Below are 12,259 nucleotides of genomic sequence, written 5' to 3'. Positions count from 1 at the left end.
TGGAAAGTCTACTTCTAAAGCAGATAGATGAAGCTGCATCCCATAATGAGGTCCTGGTTATGGGGGACTTTAACTACCCGGATATTAACTGGGAAACAGAAACCTGTGAAACCCATAAAGGCAACAGGTTTTTCTGCTAATAACCAAGAAAAATTATCTTTCACAATTGGTGCAGAATCCAACCAGAGGAGCAGCACTTTTACACCTAGTACTATCTAATACAAAGTTACATAGTTATTAAGGTGAAGGAAGACTTTAAGTCCATCTAGTCCAACCCATAACCTAACTTGCCCTAACATGTTGATCCAGAGGAAGGCAAAAAAAAAAACCATGTGGCAAATAGTAAGCTCCACATTGGGGAAAAAAATTCCTTCCCGACTCCACATACGGCAATCAGACTAGTTCCCTGGATCAACGCCCTATCAAGGAATCTAGTGTATATACCCTGTAACATTATACTTTTCCAGAAAGGTATCCAGTCCCCTCTTAAATTTAAGTAATGAATCACTCATTACAACATCACACGGCAGAGAGTTCCATAGTCTCACTGCTCTTACAGTAAAGAATCCGCGTCTGTTATTATGCTTAAACCTTCTTTCCTCCAGACGTAGAGGATGCCCCCTAGTCCCGGTTTCAGGTCTATGATTAAAAAGATCATCAGAAAGGTCCTTGTACTGTCCCCTCATATATTTATACATTGTAATAAGATCACCCCTTAGTCTTCGTTTTTCCAAACTAAATAGCCCCAAGTGTAATAACCTATCTTGGTATTGCAGACCCCCCAGTCCTCTAATAACCTTGGTCGCTCTTCTCTGCACCCGCTACAGTTCAGCTATGTCTTTCTTATACACCGGAGACCAGAACTGTGCACAGTATTCTAAGTGTGGTCGCACTAGTGACTTGTATAGAGGTAAAATGATGTTCTCCTCATGAGCATCTATGCCTCTTTTAATGCATCCCATTATTTTATTTGCCTTTGTAGCTAACAGACCTGACAGAATAACAAATCTGCATCTAGGAAATAGCGACCACAATATTGTACAGTTTCACTTATCTTTCACTACGGGGACTTGTCAGGGACCCACACGAACACTGAACTTTAGTGTCACGATAATATGAACATGCCATGTTTGACTATCTACGTAACTTTACAAGACACGCTGCGGACCATCCCGACCCCCCCCCCCTCTGTTCACTGTGCTTGTGTGTGTGTGAATCCTAAACCCATCCTCTCCCCTGCTATATAGTGTAATAGGAGACCAATGTGCAGCAGCCCCTCCCTCCTCCGAGAAATGCCTTTGGGGCCTCTAAAAACATAAATAGTTGGAAAAGCAGTGCATGTCATTACTCAGCCCACTCAGTGATGTCATGACAAGAGAGCATATCTTTACCCCTACTGAATTCGGGGCAGTCTTGGCCCAGGAAGCGAGCTAACAACAGCTCAGCAAAGCTGTTCTATGCATCTGGATGTATTTATCCTCCTTAGCCACAGGCCAGCCAAGATGATACCATGACTTAACGACCTGAAAGTGTTCTCTTTTCAATGTTAATCCTATTTTACTTGTAGTCTGCAATGTACACATGATTTTGTCTTCTTTATAATATCTTTTTAATACTTTGTAAACACTGCCTATTTTTTTGGAGTAAAATATATAATTTACTAGCTTGTCTCTTCATGCTCTATAAACAAACTCGCTTCCTCTGAAGTGAATTACGCTATTGATTTGGGTTGGCTCCGGACCCGTTAACCCTTGTGGAATCGGAGCTAGTGGCAGCATACATTGTTCTGTGCATTTGCGAATCTTTGTAGCGACGGTGGCGTGATAATTATTGTGCCCGCCTGAGTGGGAGTAGTTATATTGCCCTCACTGCAGCATGCCCAATAGCCAGTACATAGCAAGCAGCCTTTCTGGAGAGACTAATTACCCTAGATGCAGTACTGTTGTGAATTCTGTGGCTGAATTCACTCCTGTGGTCACAAGTGGTACTGCAGCTTCTGAGCTCCCTCCCTCAGGTGTTCTGGTGAGCTCGTTAACTGCTTCGTTACTTAACTCCGCCTGATGCTGCTATCCCTGCTCCTTGTCAATGTTCCAGTGTTGGATCTGAGCTTCTCCTGATTGTTCCTGTGACCTGCTGCTCTGTATAGCTAAGTGCTTTTTTGCTATTTTGTTGCTTTTTTTCTGTCCAGCTTGTCTTTTGTTTTGCTGGTAGCTCTGAGAAGCAAAGGGTGTACCGCCGTGCCGTTAGTTCGGCACGGTGGGTCTTTTTTGCCCCCTTTGCGTGGTTTTTGCTTTAGGGTTTTTTGTAGACTGCAAAGTTCGCTTTACTATCCTCGCTCTGTCTAAGATTATCGGGCCCCACTTTGCTGTATCTATTTCATCCCTACGTTTTGTCTTTTCATCTTACTCACAGCCATTATATGTGGGGGGCTGCCTTTTCCTTTGGGGTATTTCTCTGGGGGCAAGTCAGGCCTATTTTTCTATCTTCAGGCTAGCTAGTTTCTTAGGCTGTGCCGAGTTGCATAGGTAGTTGCTAGGCGCAATCCACAGCCGCTATTAGTTGTGTTTAGGATAGGATCAGGTGTGTAGTCTACAGAGTTTCCACGTCTCAGAGCTCGTTCTTTTGTTTTTTTGGTATTTGTCAGATCACTGTGTGCGCTCGGATCGCTAGGCACACTGTGTCTCTGGATTGCCTTCATTACACCTTTTATTAGCAGACATAACAGTACAAGGAGCCCATCTAATGATTCTCAATAGAGGGAAAGAAAAAGTTCTGACACCATTTTTTTTTCTCTGCTCTGTGTTCACTTTTTTTTTTTTTTTTTCCCCTAGACATTTGGGTGTTTCTGGACACAGGTGTGGACATGGATTTTCATGGTCTGTGCTCTTCAATGGATAATCTCGTTATAAATGTACAAAAGATTCAAGATGCTATTGATCAGAAATCTATGTTAGAACCAAGAATTCCTATTCCTGATTTGTTTTTTGGAGATAGAACTAAGTTTCTAAGTTTCAAAAATAATTGTAAGCTATTTCTGGCCTTGAAACCTCATTCTTCTGGTAATCCTATTCAACAGGTTTTGATTATTATTTCTTTTTTGCGCGGCGACCCTCAAGACTGGGCATTTTCTCTTGCGCCAGGAGACCCTGCATTGAGTAGTGTCGATGCGTTTTTCCTGGCGCCCGGATTACTGTACGATGAGCCTAATTCAGTGGATCAGGCTGAGAAAAATTTGCTGGCTTTGTGCCAGGGTCAGGATGATATAGAAGTATATTGTCAGAAATTTAGGAAATGGTCAGTACTCACTCAGTGGAATGAATCTGCGCTGGCGGCTTTGTTCAGAAAGGGTCTCTCTGAGGCTCTTAAGGATGTCATGGTGGGATTTCCTATGCCTGCTGGTTTGAATGAGTCTTTGTCTTTGGCCATTCAGATCGGTCGACGCTTGCGCGAGCGTAAATCTGTGCACCATTTGGCGGTATTGCCTGAGGTTAAACCTGAGCCTATGCAGTGCAATAGGACTATGACCAGAGTTGAACGGCAAGAATACAGACGTCTGAATGGGCTGTGTTTCTACTGTGGTGATTCCACTCATGCTATTTCTGATTGTCCTAAGCGCACTAAGCGATCCGCTAGGTCTGCCGTCATTGGTACTGTACAGTCCAAATTCCTTCTGTCCATTACCCTGATATGCTCTTTGTCGTCGTTTTCTGTCATGGCGTTTGTGGATTCAGGCGCTGCCCTGAATCTGATGGATTTGGATTATGCTAAACGTTGTGGGTTTTTCTTGGAGCCTTTGTGGTGTCCTATTCCATTGAGAGGAATTGATGCTACACCTTTGGCCAAGAATAAACCTCAGTACTGGGCCCAGCTGACCATGTGCATGGCTCCTGCACATCAGGAAGTTATTCGCTTTCTGGTGTTGCATAATCTGCATGATGTGGTCGTGTTGGGGTTGCCATGGCTACAAACCCATAATCCAGTATTGGATTGGAATTCCATGTCGGTGTCCAGCTGGGGTTGTCAGGGGGTACATGGTGATATTCCATTTTTGTCGATTTCATCATCCAACCCTTCTGAGGTCCCAGAGTTCTTGTCTGATTATCAGGATGTATTTGAAGAGCCCAAGTCCGATGCCCTACCTCCGCATAGGGATTGTGATTGTGCTATCAATTTGATTCCTGGTAGTAAATTCCCTAAAGGTCGATTTATTTAATTTATCCGTGCCCGAACACGCCGCTATGCGCAGTTATGTGAAGGAATCCCTGGAGAAGGGACATATTCGCCCATCGTCATCACCACTGGGAGCAGGGTTCTTCTTTGTAGCCAAGAAGGATGGTTCGCTGAGACCGTGTATTGATTACCGCCTTCTTAATAAGATCACTGTTAAATTTCAGTATCCCTTGCCATTGTTATCTGACTTGTTTGCTCGGATTAAGGGGGCTAGTTGGTTCACTAAGATAGATCTTCGTGGTGCGTATAATCTGGTGAGAATCAGGCAAGGAGATGAATGGAAAACTGCATTCAATACGCCCGAGGGTCATTTTGAGTATCTAGTGATGCCGTTCGGACTTGCCAATGCTCCATCTGTGTTTCAGTCTTTTATGCATGACATCTTTCGTGAGTATCTGGATAAATTCCTGATTGTTTACTTGGATGACATTTTGATCTTCTCAGATGATTGGGAGTCTCATGTGAAGCAGGTCAGAATGGTTTTTCAGGTCCTGCGTGCTAATTCTTTGTTTGTGAAGGGATCAAAGTGTATCTTCGGTGTGCAGAAAGTTTCATTTTTGGGGTTCATCTTTACCCCTTCTACTATCGAGATGGATCCAGTTAAGGTCCAAGCCATCCAGGATTGGATTCAGCCGACATCTCTGAAAAGTCTGCAAAAGTTCCTGGGCTTTGCTAATTTTTATCGTCGCTTCATCTGTAATTTTTCTAGCATTGCCAAACCATTGACCGATTTGACCAAGAAGGGTGCTGATTTGGTTAATTGGTCTTCTGCTGCTGTGGAAGCTTTTCAGGAGTTGAAGCGTCGTTTTTGTTCTGCCCCTGTGTTGTGTCAGCCAGATGTTTCTCTTCCGTTCCAGGTCGAGGTTGATGCTTCTGAGATTGGAGCAGGGGCGGTTTTGTCACAGAGAGGTTCTGATTGCTCAGTGATGAAACCATGTGCTTTCTTTTCCAGGAAGTTTTCGCCCGCTGAGCGTAATTATGATGTGGGCAACCGAGAGTTGCTGGCCATGAAGTGGGCATTCGAGGAATGGCGCCATTGGCTTGAAGGAGCCAAGCATCGCGTGGTGGTATTGACTGATCATAAGAACTTGACTTATCTCGAGTCTGCCAAGCGCTTGAATCCTAGACAGGCCCGATGGTCGTTGTTTTTTGCCCGCTTCGACTTTGTGATTTCGTACCTTCCGGGCTCTAAAAATGTGAAGGCGGATGCTCTGTCTAGGAGTTTTGTACCCGACTCTCCGGGTTTATCTGAGCCAGCGGGTATCCTCAAGGAAGGAGTCATTGTGTCTGCCATCTCCCCTGATTTGCGGCGGGTGCTGCAAAAATTTCAGGCGAATAAACCTGATCGTTGTCCAGCGGAGAAACTGTTCGTCCCTGATAGGTGGACTAATAAACTTATCTCTGAACTTCATTGTTCGGTGTTGGCTGGTCATCCTGGAATCTTTGGTACCAGAGAGTTAGTGGCTAGATCCTTCTGGTGGCCATCTCTGTCACGGGATGTACGTACTTTTCTGCAGTCCTGTGGGATTTGTGCTAGGGCTAAGCCCTGCTGTTCTCGTGCCAGTGGGTTGCTTTTGCCCTTGCCGGTCCCAAAGAGGCCTTGGACACATATTTCGATGGATTTCATTTCTGACCTTCCCGTTTCTCAAAAGATGTCAGTCATTTGGGTGGTCTGTGATCGCTTTTCTAAAATGGTCCATCTGGTGCCCTTGGCTAAATTGCCTTCCTCCTCTGATTTGGTGCCTTTGTTCTTTCAGCATGTGGTTCGGTTGCATGGCATTCCTGAGAATATTGTTTCTGACAGAGGTTCCCAGTTTGTTTCAAGGTTTTGGCGAGCTTTTTGTGGTAGGATGGGCATTGACCTATCCTTTTCCTCGGCTTTCCATCCTCAGACTAATGGCCAGACCGAACGAACCAATCAGACCTTGGAAACATATCTGAGATGTTTTGTTTCTGCTGACCAGGATGATTGGGTGTCCTTTTTGCCGTTGGCTGAGTTCGCCCTTAATAATCGGGCCAGCTCGGCTACCTTGGTTTCTCCATTTTTTTGCAATTCTGGGTTCCATCCTCGTTTCTCTTCAGGACAGGTTGAGTCTTCGGACTGTCCTGGTGTGGATTCTGTGATGGACAGGTTGCAGCAGATCTGGACTCAGGTAGTGGACAATTTGACCTTGTCCCAGGAAAAGGCTCAACTTTTCGCTAATCGCAGACGCCGTGTGGGTCCCCGACTTCGTGTTGGGGATCTGGTTTGGTTATCTTCTCGTCATATTCCTATGAAGGTTTCCTCTCCTAAATTTAAACCTCGTTTTATTGGTCCGTATAGGATTTCTGAGGTTCTCAATCCTGTGTCTTATCGTTTGACCCTCCCAGACTCCTTTTCCATACATAATGTATTCCATAGGTCGTTGTTGCGGAGATACGTGGCACCTATGGTTCCATCTGTTGAGCCTCCTGCCCCGGTTTTGGTGGAGGGGGAATTGGAGTATATTGTGGAGAAGATTTTGGATTCTCGTGTTTCTAGACGGAAACTCCAGTATCTGGTTAAATGGAAGGGATATGCTCAGGAAGATAATTCCTGGGTTTTTGCCTCTGATGTTCATGCTCCCGATCTTGTTCGTGCCTTTCATGCAGCTCATCCTGGTCGGCCTGGGGGCTCTGGTGAGGGTTCGGTGACCCCTCCTCAAGGGGGGGGGGTACTGTTGTGAATTCTGTGGCTGAATTCACTCCTGTGGTCACAAGTGGTACTGCAGCTTCTGAGCTCCCTCCCTCAGGTGTTCTGGTGAGCTCGTTAACTGCTTCGTTACTTAACTCCGCCTGATGCTGCTATCCCTGCTCCTTGTCAATGTTCCAGTGTTGGATCTGAGCTTCTCCTGATTGTTCCTGTGACCTGCTGCTCTGTATAGCCAAGTGCTTTTTTGCTATTTTGTTGCTTTTTTTCTGTCCAGCTTGTCTTTTGTTTTGCTGGTAGCTCTGAGAAGCAAAGGGTGTACCGCCGTGCCGTTAGTTTGGCACGGTGGGTCTTTTTTGCCCCCTTTGCGTGGTTTTTGCTTTAGGGTTTTTTGTAGACTGCAAAGTTCGCTTTACTATCCTCGCTCTGTCTAAGATTATCGGGCCCCACTTTGCTGTATCTATTTCATCCCTACGTTTTGTCTTTTCATCTTACTCACAGTCATTATATGTGGGGGGCTGCCTTTTCCTTTGGGGTATTTCTCTGGGGGCAAGTCAGGCCTATTTTTCTATCTTCAGGCTAGCTAGTTTCTTAGGCTGTGCCGAGTTGCATAGGTAGTTGCTAGGTGCAATCCACAGCCGCTATTAGTTGTGTTTAGGATAGGATCAGGTGTGTAGTCTACAGAGTTTCCACGTCTCAGAGCTCGTTCTTTTGTTTTTTGGTATTTGTCAGATCACTGTGTGCGCTCGGATCGCTAGGCACACTGTGTCTCTGGATTGCCTTCATTACACCTTTTATTAGCAGACATAACACAGTACCCTGTCTGACCTGAGCGTAAGGGGGGCGCCAGAGAGATGCAAATTCCAAACCAGAACTGGGAAGTTGGATATAAATAAATCCCCTTCAGAAGGAACCAGGGGCAACCAAACCACCCCGGTTCATGCCAAATTGGTGTGAGTAGTGGGGACGATAAAGATATCCTTCCCGGGATCCCTGACATATTGTTGGCAGCACGGTGTGAACCGTGACATTTAGGAAGGCAAAGTTTGACCATCTTAGAAATGCCCTTAATCTGGTTGACTGGGACAATGTCCTCAGAAATAAGAATACAGATAATAAATTGGAAACGTTTAACCCCCGAAGCTTTTTTTGTTTTTCGCTCCCCTTCTTTCCAGAGCCATAAGTTTTTTTATTTTTCCATCAATAGGGCCATGTGAGGGCTTATTTTTTGCAGGACAAGTTGTACTTTTGAACAATACTATTGGATTTACCATGTCGTGTAACAGAAAACGGGAAAAAAATTCCAAGTGCGATGGAATTGCAAAAAAAGTGCAATACCACATTTGTTTTTTGTTTGGCTTTTTTGCTAGGTTCCCTAAATGCTAAATCTGACCTGCCATTGTGATTCTCCAGGTCATTACGAGTTCATAGACACCAAACATGTCTAGGTTCTTTTTTATCTAAGTGGTGAAAAAAATTCCCAAATTATTTTTTTATTGTTTTATTTTGATTGGTGTGAAAGGGGGTGTTTCGAACTGTTTTTTTAAAATATTTTTAAACACTTTTCTTTTTTTGGCATGCTTCAATAGCCTCCATAGGAGGCTAGAAGCATGCACTATATGATCGCCTCTGCTACATAGAGGTGAAGCAGAGATCACCTCTATGTAGCAGAAATGCAGCATTACTTAGCGCGTCGACCACAGGGTGGTGCTCACAGCAATCTGCTATCAACAACCATAGAGGTCTGCAGAAGACCTCAGGTTGTTATGGCAATGCACCGCTGACCCCCGATCATGTGATGGTCCGGGGCCTAGGACTGATCCTTTTCCCTATTAGTCCTTAGGAAAATTAAAAACTTGGGGCTAAAAGAACATTTTAGTTGTAAAAATTTTTCTTCACCACTCAATAGCATAAAAATCTGTGAGGCACATATGGTGTCAATATGATCACTGCACCCGTACATTAATTCATTGGGTAGTGTAGTATGTCAAATTAGGTCATAGATGGGGGGCGAGGGAGTTTCTGCTATTCTGGCACCTCAGGGGCTCTACAAAATCTGAACTCCAATATGGAGCATCTTCTCTTCTGAGCTTTGCACGGTGCCTCCAAAGTAGTTTTTGACCAAATATGGGGTATCGCTGTACTCAAAAGAAATTACACAACAATTTTGGTGTCTATTGCCTCCTGCTATCCTCGTGAAAAGGAAAAAATTGGGGCTAAAATAGCTTTGTTGGATTTTTTTTTTCATTTTCACAGATCAACGTTGTAAAATTCTTTAAAGCACTTTGGAGCTCAATGTGCCCATCACATGTCTAGATAAATTCTTTGAGGGGTCTAGTTTCCAAAATGATGCCACTTGTGGGGAGTTTCCATTTTTAGACACACCAGGGGCTCTCCAAACACGACATGACAATCGCACCCAATTCCATCAGTCTTCCAAAACGTCACTCCTTCCTTTCTGAGCCCAGCCGTGTACCCAAGCAATAGTTTTCCCCCACATATGGGGTATCTGTGTACTCAGGAATAATTACTCAACAATTAGTATGGTGTAATTCCTACTGTTATCCTTGTGAAAATAAAAAAAATTGGGTTAAAATAATTTTCTGTGGGAAAAATTAGATTTTTTTTATTTTCACAGCTCAACGTTATAAACTTCTGCGAAGCATCTGGGTGATCAAAGTGCTCACCACACATCTACATACATTCCTTCAGGAGTCGTTTACAAAATGGGGTCACTTGTGCCTAAACAGTAGAAATCCCCCACATCAGGGGCTCTCCAAAAGGGACATGGTGATCACTAATGATTCCAACAAATTTTGTGTTAAAAAAAAAAAAAATCGAATGGCACTCATTCCCTTCAAGCTCTGCCATGTGCCCAAACAGTAGTTTCCCCCCACATATGGGGAAATCGGTATACACAGCAGAAATTGCACAACAAATTTTGGGTTCCATTTTTTTCTGTTACCCCCGCGAAAACAAAAAAAATTGGGTCTAAAGTAAAAAAAAAGTTAAATGTTCATTCTTTCTGTCTACATTCCAAAAATTACTGTGAAACACTTATAGGGTTAATAGGTTTCTTTAATGTGGTTTTGAGTACCTTGAGGGGTTTATTTTTTTAGAATGGTGTCACTTTTGGGTATTTTATGTCACATAGGCCCCTCAAAGTCAATTCAAATGTAATATGGGGCCTCAAAAATTGGTTTTGTAAATTATGATGAAAAAATTAGAAATCACTTGTCAACTTTTAACTCCTATAACTTCCTAACAAAAAGAAATTATGTTTCAAAAGTTGTACTCATGTAAAGTAGCCATATAGGAAATGTAATTTTTTAACTATTTTGTGTGACATAATTTTTATGACCTTAAAACAGTTAAGTTTGAAAATTGCAAAATTTTCAACATTTTTTGCCAAATTCCCTTTTAACAAATAAACACAATTCATACTGAAGAAATGTTACCACTACCAATGTACAATATGCCATGAAAAAACAAAATCTCAGAATCAGTAGGATCCATCGAAGTGTTCCAGGGTAATTACCTCAAAGTGACAGTAGTCAGAATTGTAAAATTTGGCCTTGTTAGGAAGGTGCAAACAAGCTCAAGGGCGAAGGGGTTAAAAACTGAATTTTGTGATTACTTGCCTTATCCTTGTCTAGTATTTACATTTGTTTGGTGATCGGAAACACATAAGTGTGACAAACATGCAAAAGAATAGGAAATCAGGAAGGGGAAAACAAGTTTTCACACCACTGTAGTTGTGGAACCAGTGGTGTGTTCATACCTCCAAAGTGTCCAGGAGACCTTCTCCTACATAACAACCCCAGGCCGCATATTCCTCACACTATTGTGAGCAGCCTGTGTGACAAACATTTTAACCTGGTTCTGTGGCTGCAGTGTCTCTGGACTTGTCTCCTATCATGCATGTCATTGGTTGGTGATCACACAGATCATCTCCATTGAGCACACCTGGGACGTCATCGGTCGGTGATCACACAGAAGCTGCTGGCAGCATCTCTAGACTTGTCTCCTTTGGGTACATCATCGGTCGGTGATCACACAGAAGCTGCCGGCAGCATCTCTAGACTTGTCTCCTTTGGGTACATCATCGGTCGGTGATCACACAGGAGCTGCTGGCAGCATCTCTAGACTTGTCTCCATTGGGTACATCATCGGTCGGTGATCACACAGGAGCTGCCGGCAGCATCTCTAGACTTGTCTCCATTGGGTACATCATCGGTCGGTGATCACACAGAAGCTGCCGGCAGCATCTCTAGACTTGTCTCCATTGGGTACATCATCGGTCGGTGATCACACAGAAGCTGCCGGCAGCATCTCTAGACTTGTCTCCATTGGGTACATCATCGGTCGGTGATCACACAGAAGCTGCTGGCAGCATCTCTAGACTTGTCTCCTTTGGGTACATCATCGGTCGGTGATCACACAGGAGTTGCCGGCAGCATCTCTAGACTTGTCTCCATTGGGTACATCATTGGTTGGTGATCACACAGGAGTTGCCGGCAGCATCTCTAGACTTGTCTCCATTGGGTACATCATTGGTTGGTGATCACACAGGAGCTGCCAGCAGCATCTCTGGACTTGTCTCCATTGGGTACATCATTGGTCGGTGATTACACAGGAGCTGCCGGCAGCATCTCTAGACTTGTCTCCATCGGGTACATCATTGGTCTGTGATTACACAGGAGCTGCCGGCAGGGTCTCCGGACTTGTCTCCATCGAGTACATCAGGGACATCATTGGTCAGTGATTACACAGGAGCTGCCGGCAGCATCTCTGGACTTGTCTCCATTGGGTACATCATTGGTCGGTGATCACACAGGAGTTGCCGGCAGCATCTCTAGACTTGTCTCCATTGGGTACATCATCGGTCGGTGATCACACAGAAGCTGCCGGCAGCATCTCTAGACTTGTCTCCATTGGGTACATCATTGGTTGGTGATCACACAGGAGCTGCCGGCAGCATCTCTGGACTTGTCTCCATCGTGTACATCATTGGTCTGTGATTACACAGGAGCTGCCGGCAGGGTCTCCGGACTTGTCTCCATCGAGTACATCAGGGACATCATTGGTCGGTGATTACACAGGAGCTGCCGGCAGCATCTCTAGACTTGTTTCCATTGGGTACATCATTGGTCGGCGATTACACAGGAGCTACCAGCAGTGTCTCTCGACTTGTCTCCATCGGGTACGTCATTGCTCAGTGATCACATAGGGGCTTCCGGCAGCATTTCTGGACTTTATTTGTACAATCAGCAGCAGAACAGTCATCAGCCAACCATTAATAACCTCAGTGACAGCAGCCGAGGCCGGAAGGAGCTCATGCTGCATACTGAATATATCAAG

Source organism: Ranitomeya imitator, chromosome 7, assembly GCF_032444005.1.
Source record: "Ranitomeya imitator isolate aRanImi1 chromosome 7, aRanImi1.pri, whole genome shotgun sequence".
NCBI lineage: Eukaryota > Metazoa > Chordata > Amphibia > Anura > Dendrobatidae > Ranitomeya > Ranitomeya imitator.
Note: the sequence above shows the minus strand (reverse complement) of the source record.